The sequence below is a fragment of the Moschus berezovskii genome, chromosome 27 (assembly GCF_049115385.1).
Source record: "Moschus berezovskii isolate FMDL1 chromosome 27, NW_MosBer_1.0, whole genome shotgun sequence".
In the NCBI taxonomy this organism is placed as follows: Eukaryota; Metazoa; Chordata; class Mammalia; order Artiodactyla; family Moschidae; genus Moschus; species Moschus berezovskii.
This window is the reverse complement of record NC_142486.1, coordinates 32,269,237-32,284,236: the sequence shown is the minus strand read 5'-3', so window position 1 is coordinate 32,284,236 and position 15,000 is coordinate 32,269,237. Positions and strand designations below refer to the sequence as shown.

The 15,000-nt window shown below is 41.9% G+C and overlaps 1 protein-coding gene across 1 annotated transcript in view; it reads right to left on the bottom strand.

Annotated features, from left to right (window-relative positions):
• Positions 1 to 7,942: 7,942 nt before the first annotated feature.
• APOLTP (apolipoprotein lipid transfer particle homolog) overlaps positions 7,943 to 15,000 on the bottom strand; it is a 179,414-nt gene continuing 172,356 nt past the window's right edge. Inside the window, exons 73-74 of the mRNA XM_088833046.1 lie at positions 13,942 to 14,051; positions 7,943 to 8,617 (exon numbers count right to left, since the gene is read on the bottom strand). The gene's annotated coding sequence lies outside the window, so the exon portion shown is untranslated. The remainder of the gene's footprint in view (positions 8,618 to 13,941; positions 14,052 to 15,000) is intronic.

Sequence of the window (15,000 nt, the reverse complement as noted above, 5' to 3'; positions counted from 1 at the left end):
GGAGGAGCCTTGCAGGTTGCAGGGTCGCAAAGAGTCAGATATGCCTGAGCACGCGTGTGTGCACACACACATACACACATAGTGCGTATATGTTAATTCCAGCCTCCTAATTTATCCCTGCCCCACCAACTTTACCTTTTGGTAACCAAAGATCCGTCTAGTCAAGGCTATGGTTTTCCAGTGGTCATGTATGGATGTGAGAGCTGGACTGTGAAGAAGGCTGATCCCCAAAGAATTGATGCTTTTGAACTGTGGTGTTGGAGAAGACTCTTGAGAGTCCCTTGGACTGCAAGGAGATCAATCCTGGGTGTTCATTGGAAGGACTGATGCTAAAGCTGAAACTCCAATACTTTGGCCACCTCATGCGACGAGTTGACTCACTGGAAAAGACTCTGATGCTGGGAAGGATTGGGGGTGGGAGGAGATGGGGACGACAGAGAATGAGATGGCTGGATGGCATCACCGACTCGATGGACATGAGTTTGAGTGAACTCCGGGAGTTGGTTATGGATAGGGAGGCCTGGCGTGCTGTGATTCATGGGGTCGCCAAGAGTCGGACACGACTGAGCGACTGAACTGAACCAAAAGTTTGTTTTCCAAATCTGTGAGTCTGTTTCATAAATAAGTTCATTTGTATCCTTTTTAGATTCCACATATAAGTGATATCATATGGTATTTCTGTTTCTCTTTCTGACTTCACTTAGTGTGATAATCTCTAGGTCCATTCATGTTGCTGAAATGGCATTATTTTATTCCTTTTTATGCCTGAGTAATATTCAGTAATATACCACATCTTTATCCATTCACCTGTTGATGGACATTTAGGTTGCTTCCATATCTTGGCTATTGTAAGTAAGTGCTGCATTGAACATTGGGGTGCATGTATCTTGGTTTTCTCAGATATACGCCCAGGAGTGGGATTTTAAGATCATAAGATAGCTCTGTTTTTAGTTTTTTGAGGAACCTCCATACTGTTCTCCATAGTGGGTGCACCAATTTACATTCCCACCTACAGTGTAGAAGGATTCCCTTTTCTCTATATCCTTTCCAGTATTTATTTTTGGTAGACTTTTTGATGATGGTCATCCTGACCAGTCCCTGAGGTGTTACTTCATTGTAGTTTTGATTTGCATTTCTTTAGTAATTATCAGTGTTGAACATCTTTTCATGTGCTTTTCGGTATTTCTTGCTATCTGTATGTCTTCTTTGGAGCAATGTCTATTTAGATCTTCTACCTATGTTTTTGATCGGGCTTTTGGTTTTTTTGATACTGAGCTGCATGAGCTATTTGTATTTTGGAGATTTAACCCCTTGTTGGTCACTTCATTTGCACATGTTTTCTCCCATTCTGTAAGTTGTCTCTTTGTTTTGTTTATGGTTCTCTTTCTGTGCTAAAATTTTTAAGTTTGATCAGGTCCCGTGTGTTTGTTTTTTCATTACTCTAGGAGGTGGGTCAAAAAAGATCTGTGATTTGCGTCAAGGAGTCTTCTGCCTATGTTTTCCTCTAAGCATTTTATAATGTCCAGCTTTACATCTAGATCTTTAATCCATTTTGAGTTTATCTTTGTGGATGATGCTAGGGAGTGTTCTAATTTCATTCTAATTACATGTAGCTGTCCCGTTTTCCCAGAACCACTTATTGCAGAGACTGTTTTCTCTCCACTGTATATTCTTACCTCCTTTGTTATAGATTAGGTGACCATAGGAGCATGGGCTTGTCTCTGGGCTTCTATCCCATTTCATTCATCTATATTTCTGTTTTTGTGCCAGTACCATACTGGTTTGATTACTGGAGCTTTGTAAGATAGTCTGAAGTGAGAGAGCCTGATTTTCCCAGCTCCATTTGTTGTTGTTGTCATTTGTTTTTGGCTGTGGCACACAGGACCTTAGTTCCCAAACCAGGGATCAAACCCATGCCCCCTGCAGTGGAAGTATGGAGTCTTAACCACTGGACCACAGGAAAGTCCCTGTTTTTCTTTCTCAAGATTGCTTGGGCTATTCAGGGTCTTTTGTGTTTCCACACAGATTGTAAAAATTTTTTGTTCTAATTCTGTGATAAATTCTGTTGGTAATTTGATAGTGATTGCATTCAATCTGTAGATTGCTTTGGGTAGTGTAATCATTTTCACAATATTGATTATTCCAATCCAAGAATATGGTATATCTCTTTGTCTGTGTTGTCTGTGACTTTTTTCATGAGTATCTTTACTGTGTTACGAGTACAGGTCTTTTGCCTCCTTAGGTATGTTTATTCCTAAGTATTTTATTCTTTCTGTTGCAGTGATAAATGAGATTGTTTCCTGAATTACTGATCTTTCATATTGTAAGTATATAGAAATGCAAGAGATTTCTGTGTGTTAACTTTATACCTTGCGACTTTATCAAATTCATTGAGCTCTACTAGTTTTGTGGTAGCATCTTTAGGATTTTCTGTGTGTAGTATTATGTCATCTGCAGACAGTGACAGTTTTACTTCTTTTCCTACTTGGATCCCTTTTGTTTCTTTTTCTTCTCTGATTGCTGTGACTAGGACTTCCAACAGAGAAGGCAATGGCACCCCACTCCATTACTCTTGCCTGGAAAATCCCATGGACGGAGGAGCCTGGTAGGCTGCCGTCTATGGGGTCACAAAGAGTCGGACACGACTGAAGTGACTTATCAGTAGCAGGACTTCCAAAACTATGTTGAATAAAAGTGGTGTGACTGAACATCCTTTGTCTTGTTCCTGATCTTAGAGGAGATGCTTTCAGTTTTTCACTGTGACTTTATCAGTGTGATATTAGCTGTGAGTTTGTCATATATGACCTTTATTATGTTGAGATAGGTTCCCTTTATGCCCACTTTCTGGAGGGTTGTTTTTTTTTTTTTTTATCATAGGTAGTTGTTGAATTTTGTCAAAAGCTTCTATTGAGATGATCATATGGTTTTTATTTTTCAATTTGTTAATGTGTTGAATCACACTAATTGATTTGAAGATATTGAAAAATCCTTGCATGTCGATCCCAAACTTCCTAACCATCCCTTCCCCCATCCTTTCTCCTGGTAATTGTAAGTTCATTCTCTATGTCTGTGAGTCTGTTTCTGTTTTATAAATAAGTTCATTGGTATGGTTTCTTTGTAGATTCTGCATATAAGGGAACTCTGCTAAATATTATATGGCAGCCTGAATAGGGGGGAGTTTGGGGGAGAACGGATACATGTATATGTATGGCTAAGTCCCTCTCCTGTCCACTTGAAACTTTCACAACAGTATTAATCATCTGTACTCCAGTATAAAATAAAAAAAGAAAAATCCTTGCATCCCTGGATAAATCCCACTTGATCATGGTGTATGATCCTTTTAATGTGTTGTTGGATTCAGTTTGCTGCAGTTTATTGAGGATTGTTGCAACTATGTTCATCAGTGATGTTGGCGTGTAATTTTCTGTGTGATATCTTTGTTTGGTTTTGGTATCAGGGCCTTGGAGAATGAGTTTGGGAGTGTTCCTTCGTCTGCAGTTTTTGGAAATAGTTTCAGAAGGATATGCGTGTCAGAAGGATAGGCTCTTCTCTAAATGTTTGATGGGATTCGCCTGTGAAGCCATCTGGTCCTAGACTTCTGTTTGGTGGGAATTTTAAAATCACAGTTTCAATTTCAGTGCTTGTGACTGTGTGTTAGCTGCTCAGTCGTGTCTGACTCTCTGCGACCCCATGGACCGTAGCCCACCAGGCTTCCTCAGTCCATGGAATTCTCCAGGCAAGAGTACTGGAGTGGGTTGCCATTCCCTTCTGTAGAGGATCTTCCCAACCCAGGGATCAAACCCTAGGTCTCCTGCACTGCAGGCAGATTCTTTACCGTCTGAGCCAGGAGCAATCCTTTTGCTTGTGATTGGTCTGTTCATATTTTCTATTTATTCCTGGTTCATTTTGGAAGACTGTATACACCTTCCTAAGAATTTGTCCCTTTTCCTCTGAGTTGTCCTTTTTATTTTTCTCTGATGATCTTTTGTATTTCTGTGGTGTCTGTTGTAACTTCTCCTTTTTCATTTCTAATTTTATTGATTTGAGCTCTGTCCTTTCTTTTTCTTGATGAGTCTAGCTAAAGGTTTATCAATTTTGTTTATCTTTAACCAGCATTTAGTTTCGTTGATCTTTTCTATTGCTTTCTTCATCTGTTTTATTTATTTCTGCTCTGATTTTTTATGATTTCTTTGGTTCTGCTAACTTTGAGTTTTGTTTGTTCATCTTTCTCTAGTTGCTTTTGGTGTAAGGGTAGGTTGTTTATTTGGGATTTTTCTGGTTTCCTGAGGTAAGATTATACTGCTATAAACTTCCCTCTTAGAACTGCTTTTGCTGTGTACCACAGACTTTGAATCATCATATATTCATTTGTCTCTAAGTATTTTTTTATCTCCTCTTTGATGTCTTTAGTGATCCACTGGTAGTTTCATCGCATATTGTTCAGCCTCCATGTGTTTGTGTTTTTTGTTTTTACAGTATTTTTTTTTCCTTGTAAGTTTCTAATCGTATTAAGGAGAGACCACTTTTAAAATCTGTTTATTCATTGATGGACACTTGGGTTGCTTTCTATCTTCCTTCCTTCCTTCTTAACTTTTGAAAACTCTCAGAGACAAAAAGAATCATAATAATTATAATTTTAAAAGAAAAATAATCAAATTAACTTAAAAAAAAATAGCCAGCTACGTGTCATGCCCTTCCTATGTGGAGTTCCCATTTTCTTCTGTTCCTTACCAGCTTTTGTCCATATGCAGTCATTATTATTACAGATTTTTATGCATTCTGCCACTTTACTTGGAAGCTAATTCTTTTTTATGTTAAGGCATTGCCTGATGCTGAACTTTTTGACAAATGAGTTCAAGATAGTGTTTGCAATACACTACCAGTTAAAAAAATAATTTCCCTGTTGGCTGTCTTTAATTTTTATTATCTTGAGTAAGAAAATTATTTTGAAATCTTTTGGAATCATTTGTCTCCTTTCACTCCCTTGTTTTGGATAAAGGCCCAGGAGTGGGTTTATTAGGTCAAAGGAAAGAATGGTTTTAAGACTTTCAAAACCTGCTACTGAGGTTGTTCACAACTGAAACTGCCCTTTACAGAATTTGAGGGGAGGGGTTTTGCTGACAGCCTCACCAGTTCTGGGTATTATTATTTATAAACAGCATATTAAAAAGCAGAGACATTACTTTGCCAACAAAGGCCCATCTAGTCAAGGCTATGGTTTTTCCAGTGGTCATGTATGGATGTGAGAGTTGGACTGTGAAGAAAGCTGATCGCCGAAGAATTGATGCTTTTGAACTGTGGTGTTGGAGAAGACTCTTGAGAGTCCCTTGGACTGCAAGGAGATCCAACCAGTCCATTCTAAAGGAGATCAGTCCTGGGTGTTCATTGGAAGGACTGATGCTAAAGCTGAAACTCCAATACTTTGGTCACCTCATGCGACGAGTTGACTCACAGGAAAAGACTCTGATGCTGGGAGTGATTGGGGGCGGGAGGAGATGAGGACGACAGAGAATGAGATGGCTGGATGGCATCACCGACTCGATGGACATGAGTTTGAGTGAACTCTGGGAGTTGGTGATGGACAGGGAGGCCTGGCGTGCTGTGATTCATGGGGTCGCAAAGAGTCGGACACAGCTGAGCGACTGAACTGAACTGATCCTATAATGTAATAAATTAGTTTATGATTATTCTCATTCACATTTGATTTCCAGTATCATTAAATGTTCCACCTAATGTTTACTCATCAATTGTATCTTTCTACTTTTGAATTGCCTTCTTTGGCCCTTTACCAGATTATCTCATGGAGAGTCAATTTCAAAGGAATTTACCTGGATCTGCTCTTAGCTGGCTGTAGGTATGAACATTTTTTTATTAAAAATATGTTTTAAAATTTATTTTTGGCTGTGCTGGGTTTTTGTTGCTGCTGGGCTTTTTGTTTTTTCTCTAGTTGTGGCGCACGGGCTTCTCGTTGCCGTGGTTTCTCTTGCTGTGGAGCACAGGCTCAAGTGTGCGTGGGCTTCAGTAGTTGTGGCTTCCAGGCTTTAGAGCACAGGCTCCATAGCTGTGGCTCATGGGCTATTTATAGGTAATTTTTAAAGGAATCCTTCCGTATTTTTCTAAATGCCACACATGTGCATGCACACCCACACACACTACAAATTGCCAAGTGTTGATGTTGAATCAGCCTGGAGAAGGAGGAACTGTGTTCCGTCCTGGGGCCCCCAATGTCCCCAGCCTACTGCTAGATTCCTGGTCAGTGTGTGAGGGACAGGGTGGGGAAGCAGGCTGGCAAGTCTTTCTGCAGTTTCCTTTCTGGGCCGGAAATCCCTGAGCCATTGCACAGATTTAGAAACCTACAGGTGGCTGCAAAGTGTGGGCGCAGCCATCTCCGGCCTCCTCAGGCCCCTGCATTCCAGAGCTTTGCCTTCCATCGCCCCCTTCCCTCCTCCTCCAGGGCCAAGTTCCAAGGCCCAAACACAACACTTCAGTGGGTGCATTTCTGCTCAGGCATGAGACGGCTTTTGGGTCATTTTGATGCCTATTTTTTTCTTTTATTTATAATAATTTTTAAAAATCTTTTTTATTTGGCTACACCGGATCTTAGTTGGGGCACACAGGATCTTCAATCTTCATTGCAGCATGTGAGATCTTCAGCATGCGTGCGGACTCTTAGTTGTGGCGTGTGGGACCTAGTTCCCTGGCCAGGGGGATTGGACACAGGTCCCTGCATTGGGAGTGTGGAGTCTTAGCCCCTGGACCACTGGGGAAGTCCCTGTTTTGACACCTATTAGATAAAAATGAACAAGCATTCCACATTATGGTTTGGGATACAGCTGAAGTTCATTTGACTCTTTTGTAAAGATCAGATTACAGGCACACCTCGGTGATGTCTGGGTTCAGTTCCAGACCACTGACATAAAGTGAGTCATAGGAACATTTTGGTTTTCCACTGCTTATAATAGTTATGTTTATACTGTAATCTATTGAGTGTGTAATACCATTGTTTCTAAAAAAAAAAAAAAATCCAGTGTGCATATCTTAATTATTGCTAAAAAAATGCTAGTTGTAGTAGTGACATCACAGTTTACCATAACACATATAATAATCTGAAAAAGTCTGAAATATTGTTAGAATTACCAAAATGTTACACAGAGACACCAAATGAGCGATGCTCTGAGGAAAATGGCACTGACAGATTTCCTCAACACAGGGTTGCTGCAAACCTTCCATTTGTAAAATATAAACAACTCTCCCAAGCCCCCAAAATGCAGTAACTGCAAAGTGCAATGAAATGAGGCATGCCTATAGATGGTACAAGGCCACCGTGAATTGGAAGGCAGATGGTTGTGGTTGGGCAGGCTTGGGGGCAGACGGGCCCAGATCAGCGCCAGCCTGGCCGTCTGCGAGTCATGTGACATTGGGTACGTGCCCTGGGCTCTCTGAGCCTGCTGCCGCTGCTGCTTCTGGTACTCAGGGATTGTCCACACCTCATGGGTTATTATAAAGTCAGAGGGAAGAGCTGATATGTTTTGAAGAGCAGAGCTTGGACGCTGGAGGCTTCTGGTTGTAATAACCATGGCAACACAGCACTCCCTCCAGAGTGTGGGAATGAGCAGGACCAGATCCCCCATTTGCATTCATTGCTGGAAAGTCTAAAACCCTCTGAGTTCCTCTTTCTAAACTTCACTGAGCACCTGCTGTGTGCCAAGGATTACATGTGGGGAGGCCAAGGACAGCTGACAACTGGCATCTGGCTTTCTGGTAGCCCCAAGCCTAATGGCTGATAGCTCACTCACTGCTCTGGACTCTTGATTCAGTGTAGAGAGGGTCCTGGGGGCCCCCTACTGGTGAGCGGGTTTCACAGGCACCCACGCCTTCCCCCTCCACCCCATCCCTCCAGTGGAACAGCTGACCCCACCAATCTAATACACGTGTGCTTGGATTCCGCTAGCTTTAATTTTTCAAGGGCAACACCTTCCCCCAAAGAAAGTGAACAACTCTGCAGGCTGTACCTTTGGGGGCTGAATGCCCAGAGCACAGGTCTGTGGAAACAAGCCCTCGGAACATTCAGCTTTAGAAGCGGGATCTATGCCAAGAGGGAAGCATCCAATCAGGCTTTGATTAAGGGATTTGGGACCATCCGTTCCCCTCAAGGAACCTCATGCCTCAGGGAAAGCCAATCCCAAGCTAGGAAGACCCAGGGTAGCCTGATTCATACAGCAGAGGCTTCAGAAATAGCAGCCGGGTGAGTAAAGAAATACCGCAGGCAAGAACAGTTCCAAAGCGGTGCTCCCTCTCCAGAGTGGGATCCAGTGGGCCAGGCTGTCTCCTGGATCACAGGGCAGGTGTTGAGGGAGATGGAGAATTATCCAGACCAGTGTGGGTTCCTTCGCCCCCAGAGGTATTTCAAAATCACTAACAGCCCTTCTTTCCTGGATCCATCTCAGCTGATCATCTCTGACTTCTGGTATTTTGTGCTCGTCATTCTACCCCAGACAAGAATCTTGACCTTGCTGGATGAGATGGGATTGCAGCTGGATGAGATGGGATTGTGGCAGAAGGAGAGGGAGTCTGAGATCTTTGGCAAGTCTGGTGCTGGCTCAGGCAGAATCTCAAACTGCAGAGAAAAGAGGAGAGAAGTATAAGGCTTCGTGGACCCAGAGGACAGGAAACTCCCTGTTTCCTGGAATCAAGCTGGGGGCTCTTGTTACAGCCCCTGGCACACTGCAGGCTCAGCAGAGTCAGGCCTCAAGTGACCCCCATGAAAAGGGTATCTCCCTCTTTTAATGGGGAGATGGTTCTCAGCCTGGGAGAGGACTGGACCCCAGCACCTGATGCTTTGGGAGTACAGAGGATACACCCAAAGTTGGTGGGTAAGGGGAATCTGCCTGCAATGCAGGAGGTGCCGGTTCAATCCCTGGGTCAGGAAGATCTCCCGGAGATGGGAACCCAATCCAGTATTCTTGCCTGAAGAATCCCATGGACAGGGGAGCCTGGTGAGCTACAGTTCAGGGGGTCACAGGGAGTCAGACACGACTAAGCTATCTAGTCGATTGGTGAAGGGGGAGTTCAGGAGCTGAATCCTGATGGAGACAGAGTATCCAGGTCATGGAAGCAGCAGGGACATTCAGATGTTTCTGGAACACTCGGTGACCTCTGGGTGACTTCTCTGCACTTTTAGAAGGAGCCACAGTCTTACCCCTTGGATCTCCAGTTCACTCTGAAGCAGGGACCTCTTCAACTTAGGGGTCACATACCTAGGCAGATCCTCTGCACCTCTCTGAGCAAGGCGCCATCAACAGGTGAGTTTTTACAAATTTTTAAAAAATATTTATTAATTTTGACTGTGCCAGGTCTTAGTTGCAGCACGCTGGATCTGTGATCTTGGTTGCAGCACATGGGATCTTTAGTTGCAGCATGCAGGATCTAGTTTCCTGACCAGGGATTGAATCCGGGCCCCCCTGCATTGGGAATGCAGAGTCTTAGCCACTGGACCACCGGGGAAGTTCTAGCAGGTGAGTTTTAATATGTGTTACTTTCTTTTTCTGGTCTCTGTGTGATGGGGTCATCAATACAATATGAAATAAAAGCAGAGACAAAGAGTGTCTGTCTCCTTGCCAACCTGCTTCTGATGTTTGTCCATCAGCTATGATGTTAAAGGCTGGGTACCAAATACCTCAATACCAAATACCAGGTTAAGGAAGGTCCCTCCCAGCCCTCATTTGCTACGAGAATGTTTAAAAGGAAAGTATGAGCATTAGAGAAGCTTACTGAACGCCTGTTCTGTCATCTGTTGATATTCTATCTTTGGTTCTTTTTCAGACATGATAGTATACCTTTAATAGTTTCTAGTTCCCTGCCAGAATGTACAGCCTGTGTTGGAAAAACCCACTTCTGAATTCCTGTTTATGTCTATTGTCTTGTCTGAACTGGTTCTTGCTCTAAGAATTTTGTCTCCTTAAGTGTATTTATTTTTTCTTAATAATTACAGCAGTTGTAAGTACAGTGTTTAGCATTGTATCACCCATGCTTAGCATATGAAGTAGGTGCTCAGTAAAAGTTTCTCATTCGAAAGTTTTTAGTTGTGGCAAAATATGCATAACAAAAAAGTTGACCATCTTAACAGGTCAGTAGTGTTAATTTCACTTTGTTGTGCAATCAACCCCCATCTCAGGAACACTTTTCATCTTGCAAAATTGAGACTCTGTCCCCATTAAACAACTCCCATTACCCCCTTAGACCAGCTCATGGCAACCACCATCCTATGTTCTATCTCTCTGAATTTGACAACTTTAGGTGCCTCATATAAGGGGAATCATAGAGTATTGGTCTCTTTGTGACTGGCCTATGTCACTTAGCATAATGTCCTCAAAGTTCATCCATGTTGTGTTGTGTCATAATTCCCTTCCTTTTTAAGACTGAATAATATTCCATTGTACATATACACATATTTTGCTTATCCGTTCAGTTGTTGATGGACACTCGGGTTCTTGAAACTCATGGCTGTTGTGAAGAATGATGCTCTGATAGTCGTACAAACATCTGAGACCCTGCTTTCAATTCTTTTGTGGCATTATACCCAGAAGTGGAATGACTGGATCATACGGTCATTTAATTTTTAATTTTGGGGGGCGTGCTGTTTTCCATATTGGTTGCACCACTTTACATTGCCGCCAACAATGCACGATGGTTCCAATTTCTTCACATCCTTGCTGACCTCTCTAAGCGTTTGACAGGAGCCGCCCTAATGGGCGTGAATGTGCGTCTCATTGTGATTTTGATTGACGTTTCCCTAATGATGAGTGACACTGAGCATCTCCTCACGCACTTATTGGTCATTTGTATATCCTCTTTGGAGGAATGTCTAGTCTAGTCCTGTGACCAGTTTTTAAACAGGTTTTGTTGTTGAGTTGTGGACATTCTTTGTATATTTGGAATATTAACCCCCTATCAGCTAATGATTTGCAGGTATTTCCTCCCATTCCACAAGTTGCCTTTATACTCTGTTGATTGTGTCATTTCACACACAGAAGTTTTTAATTCTGGTGACGTCCAGTTGGTCTATTTATTATTGTTTTAAAGATTTATTTATATTTTTGGCTGTGCTGGGTCTTCGTTGCTGCACGTGCGCTTTCTCTAGTCGTGGTGCGGGGACTTCTTGTTGCGGTGGCTTCTCTTGTTGCGGAGCAGCACAGCCACACGGGCTTAGTTGCACACACCATGTGGGATCTTCTCGGAGCAGGGATCGAACCCGTGTCCCCTGCAGTGGCAGGCAGATTCTTAACCGCTGGACCCCCAGGGGAGACCCCCCCCCCCTTATAATTCCTTCTAAGAGTTTTATAGTTTTAGCTCTAATATTTATGTATTTTATATCTCTTTTGAGTTAATGCTTTAATATAACATTAGAGATGATCGTGGTTTTTTTTTCCCCCATCATTCCGTTAATATGGTGCGTTGCATTGATTTTCTGTGTTGAACCATCGTTGCATTTCAGGAATAAACCCACGTGGTTATGATATATAATCCTTTTAATGTGCTCTTGAATTCTGTTTGCCAGTATAGTTGTCCCTCAGTATCCAGTTGGTTCCAGGACCTCCCATGGATACCGAAATCTGTGGATGCTCAAGTCCCCTATATAAAAGATGTAATATTTGCATACAGCCCATCCACCATACAGTACATCGTCCTGTATAGTTTAAATAATCTCTAGGTTACTTAGAATAACTAAATACAATGTAAATGCTATGCAAATAGTTGCCAGCATGCAACTTCAAGATTTGCTTTTAGGAACTTTTCCGGATTTTTTTTTTTCAAATATTTTCAGTCTATAGTTGATTGAATCTGTGGAAGTGGAGCTCATAGGTATAGAGGGCCAGCCGTATTTTTTTTTTTTTTTTTTGAGGATTTTTGCATCAGTATTCATCAGGGATATTGTTCTGTGGTTTTCTTGAAGTATCCTTGTCTGGCTTTGGTAACAAGATAATTCTGGCTGGCCTCATAAAATGGATTTAAAGATGTTCCCTCTGCTTCAACTTTTTGTAAGAGTTGGAGAAAGCTTGACTTCAATTCCCTAAATCCTCGGTAGAATTCACTAGAGGGGCCGTCTGGTCTTGGGCTTTCCTTTGTTGGGAGGTTTTGATTACTGATTCAATTTGCTTGCTAGGTATAGATTTCTTCAAGATTCAGTCTTGGCAGGTAATGTGTTTCTAGGAATTTATCCGTTTCATCGTGATGGTCCAACTCATCACACAAGTGTTCCTCACACTCTCTCATAACCCTTTTTAGTCCTATAAAAATCAGTTGTAATGTTCCTGATTTCACTTCAGATTTGTACTTACTTGGGTCTTCTCTCTTTTTAAAATTAGTCAATCTAGCTAAAGATTTGTCAATTTTGTTGATCTTTTTTTTTTTTTAAAAAAAACAACTTTTGGTTTCATTGACTTTCATTTTTCTGCTTTCTACTTCATTTATCGCTGAACTAATCTTTATGATTTCCTTCTTTCTGCAAGCTTTGAGTTTGATTTCTTCTTTTCAAGAATCCTTAAGAAGTTAGGTTGTTGATCTGAGCTCCTTTTTTAATGTAAGGATTTACAGCTATTCAGTTCCTTCTTAGCACTGCTTTCCCTCAATCCCATAGTTTTCATTTGTCTCAAGATATTTTCTAATTTACCCTGTGATTACCATTGGGTGTTTGAATGTGTTAACTTTGTACAATTTATGATTTGTCTAGTTTTTCCTTCTGCTATTTCTGGTTTCTGACTGAAAGAGTTTGTATGACTTGAAATTTTAGAGGTTTATTAAGACTTATTCTATGGCCTAACCTGGAGAATGTTCAGTGTCCACTGGAGAACAGTGCTGTTATTGGGTTAAGTGTTCCGTATATATGTATGTGTGTATATATGTGTATGTGTCAGGCCTGGTTGATCTGCAGGGTTATTCAGATTCTCGGTTTCCTTGTTAATCTTCTCTTTGGTTGTTCCATCCATTATTGAAATATGCTGTCTTTCAGTTAGTTTGTATGCAATACCTTTTTCCCATCCTTTCACTTTGTGTGTCCTGAGATCTAAAGTGAGTCTCTTAAAGACAGCTCAAATTATTCCATTTTTCAGCTCCTGAACTTGTTCGTTTATTATAATTTCTACTTCTTTGCTGATAGTCTCATTTTTCTCATATATTATTTTCCTGATTTCACTTAGTTGTCTGCCATCTATCTTCTCCTTCAGCTGGTTGAGCATATTTAAGAAGTTGTTTTGAAACCTATCAGTAAGTAACAGGCCTATGTTTCTTGAGAGTTTCTGGAGATTTACTGTTTCTCTGAATGGGCCCTGTCTCCCTGTTTCTTTGTATGTCTTGTCATCTTTTGTTGGAACAGGGCATTTGAAAAGACACCCACCTCTCCCATTCTTTGCAGACTTCCCCTGTTCAGGGGAAGGCCTTCATTAATCAGCCTGGTATGAAAGTTCAGTGTACTTTCAGATACTTTCTAGCGGGTGTATCTTCCCTGGGCCTGTGTGTGTATGCTTTAACTCCACATTCCCAGCAGACTAGCCGTCTCACCCCCACTTCTCAGGGATTTAGATACAGTGTTGTATCTGTCTGTCCATAATCTTGCCACCAGTCACCTGCAGGCCTGCAGACTCTTGCCAGCTGTCTCTGGCAGCAGAACCTACCCCTGCTTTCAGCAACCACCCACATGATATCCAGACCACGCCAGGCTTCTCATCACCACTGAGTCAGAGATAGAAACCTGTGCCCCGGCAGGTCCCAGACAAGTCAACACATTGCAAGCAAGTTCCATTCGTTTCCTTCCACCCCAAAGCAGGAGCCAGGAACCTACTGCCTTCTCTGAGAGTGTACTGGGGAAGGCAAGCAAAAAAAAAAAAAAATGCCATGAAATTTCCTACTGTTTGAAGTGAGACTTTTTCCCGGTCAGGCACTCACTTGGTTGTTGCTGCTGCATAACTGGTTTCTAGGGTTCTCACAAAGCTACTTTGGTCCGTTTATTGTTCTATACTCAGTGTTTCCACGGAGGAATAAGGATTTGTCGATTTCTGAAAAGAAATGCAAAAAAGCAAAATGGCTGTCTGAGGAGGCCTTACAAATAGCTGTGAAGAGAAGAGAAGTGAAAAGCAAAGGAGAAAAGGAAAGATATAAGCATCTGAATGCAGTTCCAAAGAATAGCAAGGAGAGATAAGAAAGCCTTCCTCAGCAATCAATGCAAAGAAATAGAGGAAAACAACAGAATAGGAAAAACAAGAGATCTTTTCAAGAAAATTAAAGATATCAAGGGAACATTTCATGCAAAGATGAGCTTGATAAAGGACAGAAATGGTATGGACCTAAAAGGAGCAGAAGATATTAAAAAGAGGTGGCAAGAATGCACAGAAGAACTGTACAAAAAATATCTTCACGACAAAGATAATCACGATGGCGTGATCACTCACCTGGAGCCAGACATCTTGGAATGTGAAGTCAAGTGGGCCTTAGAGAGCGTCACTATGAACAAAGCTAGTGGAGGTGATGGAATTCCAATTGAGCTATTTCAAATCCTGAAAGATGATGCTGTGAACGTGCTGCACTCAATATGCGAGCAAATTTGGAAAACTCAGCAGTGGCCACAGGACTGGAAAAGGTCAGTCTCCATTCCAACCCCAAAGAAAGGGAATGCCAAAGAATGCTCAAACTACCGCACAATTGCACTCATCTCACACGCTAGTAAAGTCATGCTCAAAATTCTCCAAGCCAGGCTTCAGCAATATGTGAACCGTGAACTCCCAGATGTTCAAGTAGGTTTTAGAAAAGGCAGAGGCACTAGAGATCAAATTGCCAACATCCGCTGGATCATGGAGAAAGCAAGAGAGTTCCAGAAAAACATCTATTTCTGCTTCATTGACTATGCCAAAGCCTTTGACTGTGTGGATCACAATAAACTGTGGAACATTCTGAAAGAGATGGGAATCCCAGACCACCTGACCTGCCTCTTGAGAAACCTGTATGTAG